Genomic DNA, 4,239 nt, shown 5'->3' on the forward strand with positions numbered 1-4,239 from the left:
CTCGACGGGTGTACTTGCCGAAGGTGAAAATCACGGTGTTTTTTCTCACGGAGTTTGCCATGGTGTTCTGCAGCGAAGAAATCTCGGACAACGCCGAAATCCCAACAGCACTACGTAGAAAGATGACACGACGAAGACAAAATGCTCAATTGATAACGCTTAGTTCACGTGCAAAACGTCAATAAACGATCGCGAAAAACGAAAACACTGGCGTAAACACCGAACGTTCACGGAGCAAACTTGAGGAGCGTGCGACCGCTGCGACAGCTAAAGCCAGACTGCTTGAACCAAGGACCTCTCGCTCCGCAGTTACTCACGCTAACCACGGGACCACGGCGGTCCTGAGTTAACATTCACCTTGATGTTGCTTATCTTGCACATGGACTACTCAGTTTGTACATTTTACTAATTTTTTTCATAGTTCCACACAACTTCTTCCTGTTTTCTCGATTGATCTGTGTTCAGTTTTTCAAGGCCTATCCACTGTGCCAACTTATAACTAAATCTGAGGGGGGTGCGATGGGGAGGTTCCCTCGTTAGTATAATTTTTACAAGAGGATGGGACTAATTTCAGCTAAATAAAACTGTTTCACTTAATTTTTTTGTTTCTAGAAATCTAAAGAAAGAGTGCCGCAGGGTACGAGGAGCCCTCTGGCGGTCACGTTCCTCCAAACACTTCCCGCCTGTGCGAAATTCTTGAAATGGCTCTGAGCACTATGGGACTTAACATCTGAGGTCATCAGTCCCCCATAACACTTATATCTACTTAAACCTAACTAACCTAAGGACATCACACACATCCATTCCTGAGGCAGGATTCGAACCTGCGACGTAGCGGCCGCGCGGTTCCAGACTGAAGCGCATAGAGCCGCTCGGCCACGACGGCCGGCTGCAGAATTCTGGCGTTAGCGCTAACAGAGGGCGCTGATTATGTGCAGCACTATGTTTTCTTTCATTTATGGCTCCTTTAGCGATTTGTTTTATGGTTGTTTAATATTATCCGGTACACTATCAAAGGTGTTTAATGTTTATGTCATTATCTAGAATATCGACACTAGAGCATATGTCAACCACTGTTTCTTAACTCTTCCTCTTTTTAACAATCTTATAATCGTCGTGTTGTTCTTTATACGTTACAAGCTCATTAGCTCATAACAGACTTCAACTATTGTATCCCCCTTTATTTTCGCTGTTTCAATTAATTATTGAAAACTAGTGTATGCCGACATTAGTGACATCTGGTGAACTTACAACAAAAACATCTTGTGGCTACTGTGCGGCAGCTTGTTTTGAACAGTAGTGTTACTGACAACATGACACGTGCATATGATGTTATTTATATATATTTGACGATGCTGGTGCTGATTCTGCATTTAATATTTGATTATGCCACTATGGCTGCAGTAAATTAGGACTTTGTTTTTATGAAACAGGTATGCCTCTTCATACTTAAAGCGCACAGATGTATATATTGTCAGTACCACTTTTCATAATGGTCTATGTATTGTTTTTAAGCTGTAGACAATCTGACAGTGTATTTACGTTTTTCCCATTTTTGCTGCAAGTCTGATCATGGTCATTAAAGACCGAAACCGGTAATCTGTTAACAAAAAGTTTGTGACCATAGACGTAAATTGAAGAAAACTTAAAGAAAGATTTTTCACCTAAGCAAGCCACATACCAGAAATACAAAATATCGATTCTCTATTGGGAGCATACTGTCTGAGTATACGCTTCCCGCATTTTCTAATAATATTACAACTGCAAAGCCGCTTGTTACATAGGGATTTCCTAGTAAGCTGCTTGTATTCGAAATGCTAGCCAAATCCTGCCTTCCAAGATGACGACGCATCAAATTAGCACGCAACGCGTAAGCAAGGAGAGATTAGAACAACACTACAAAATTACACTGTTTTGAGTGACCCTGGTATGTGTAAGCTGTAGCCCTATTAAATATTTTCTGTGTCTCGAAGAATGTCACATCTTAGTAACGAAGTTTCGAACTTTCGTGAGGGTTTGTTTGTTGAGATCTTTTGCGTGTGGAACCCTTGGTGTCAAGAATAATTCATTCGCTTCCTTCTTCTTCTTCTTTTTCTTCTTCTTAGCCTTGTTCATCTCTTCGAGGATTAGGTTACGACAAATCCTGTTCCAGGATTTATTTGTCCTTCAGGCTTCCCTTTCTACTTTTAAATCGTAGTTCATGTTTCCTGCTGCTAATATATATCTACCTATACTTTCCAAATGTTCATATTGGAAATGTACAAACTATCTTCTGTTTTTTGTTTCTAAATTACTTCGAAGCCGTTCCACATTACGTTTTCGTCATACTATCATTTAAGGACCGTTGTACTTATTTCCAATATGTTGCCAGAACTATCTTCGTGATTGTACTAACCTGTTAATATCTGCGCACCATGTAAAGAAAACGGTTCTATTGCAAAATGGCGATCGCTGTTGACAACATTGTCTAATGTTTCTTATTATCTTCGTCTCCACCCTTGAAATCTGTCATTGGAAGGCATTTAGTCAACACTAATAGCTAGGATCGCTGTAGCCGGTGAAACTTTACCTCGATGTCCTGGATTTTCTAGGTTAGTTGGTACAATCTGTCTTAATCATGACAATCCACGTGTTGAACTGCTTCTGTAATGAAACAGTTATCTATTTGTTGTATACCGTACTGTACCGTGACAGGGTTGTTGCATTATATTTTAGCGACTGCATGCATCGCCTCCAGGGGCAAGAGCGACCGTGAGAAATATAAGTGTAGAGCAGCCGCAAATCGCATAAAACTTGCCTTTATCATCGATTTCGCTCGTCAGATGCAAGCATCTTCAGAAATTTAGTAGCCAAAGCCAACACCTTAAAAGTATCTGGCTGTGTATACCACCGAAGTCAGACATAAAATTTAGATTTAAATTTTTTCCTCAAGTTTTCGTTATTTGTTCTTATTCACACGACAGTTTCCTACCATTCTTAGATTTCAATCCAGTTGCGTTAGGGACAAGAGGGCATTTAGTGGTATTCTGAACAAAATCATTTATTTTCTGCTGATTCTACTCCACAGTTTCTAATTACACTGCCGGAAAAAAATCGCAACACCAAGAAGGGATTGTGTGACATAAACGAAAGTTGGTAGGCATGTTTCCACACCTGAAAGACGACGTCTATTGAAGTTTCGCGGGAGTCGCATAAGACTGGCGCTAGTAGCGCCTGTATGAGGATGCAAGGCAAATTAGTCTTACATACACGCCATAACGGTCGTGAGCCTTAGTTTACCTTTGACACTGGACGTAGTAAATTGATGTTGGTTAAGAATGCCTGTACGATATAGGTCGTGCAATAGAGCTACGAGAAGCTGAAGGTTCCTTCCAACTTGCATAAGACTAAATGGGAAATATTAGCTATCATGGAAGGACTGTTGGGCTCGCAATGCCTGCTACTGAGAAAGTGATTGTTTTTGGTGATATGACTTGTAATAACGACTGCGCGAAACGCCGCTATCTCGATCGGGATGCTACGACAGACACCCTCTCGAGCACCCCGAAGACTTCTTGAGCTCTCGGCTGCGATGGGTTTCAGGCCGTCAAAAGAACAATCGTGTGTGCATGCGCGGACGAGAGAAAGGCTGAGGCAGCTACGAGCGCAAAAGGATGGACTCAGCATCTCCGTCGTTTCCGTAGTGTAGCGGTTATCACGTCTGCTTCACACGCAGAAGGTCCCCGGTTCGATCCCAGGCGGAAACACTTTTTTCATCACTTTGAACAAGACATACTAACATGCATTTGCTACGATCTGTACCCGAAACCTTCGTAATCACCTTCATGCGTCGGACCAGCTTTTACCGTATGCTGTTCGAGAGTGATACGATAGAGAATCAGTTTGAAGGTGGTTCCATGAACCCTCTAACAAGCACTTAATTGTGAATATCAGAGTAGTCATGTAGATGTAGTTGCCGACGTGTCTAATATTTCTTAAGTTAATCATTTTGGAATACACATTTTTTGACTTCATGTATTCAGAACGAAGTGCTCGTATTAAGAAGGGTGTAAGACAAGGCTGTAGCCTTTCGCCCCTACTCTTCAATCTGTACATCGAGGAAGCAATGATGGAAATAAAAGTAAGGTTCAGGAGTGGAATTAAAATACAAGGTGAAAGGATATCAATGATACGATTCGCTGATGACATTGCTATCCTGAGTGAAAGTGAAGAAGAATTAAATGATATGCTGAACGGAAT

The 4,239-nt window shown here is 41.4% G+C and overlaps 1 non-coding gene across 1 annotated transcript; it reads left to right on the forward strand.

Annotated features, from left to right (window-relative positions):
* Window positions 1-3,673: 3,673 nt before the first annotated feature.
* Window positions 3,674-3,746, forward strand: Trnav-cac. The gene has a single exon. It is a non-coding gene; the product is annotated as a tRNA-Val (tRNA).
* The last annotated feature ends 493 nt before the right edge of the window (window positions 3,747-4,239 follow it).

This window comes from Schistocerca piceifrons, chromosome 1 (assembly GCF_021461385.2).
Source record: "Schistocerca piceifrons isolate TAMUIC-IGC-003096 chromosome 1, iqSchPice1.1, whole genome shotgun sequence".
Classification (NCBI taxonomy): domain Eukaryota; kingdom Metazoa; phylum Arthropoda; class Insecta; order Orthoptera; family Acrididae; genus Schistocerca; species Schistocerca piceifrons.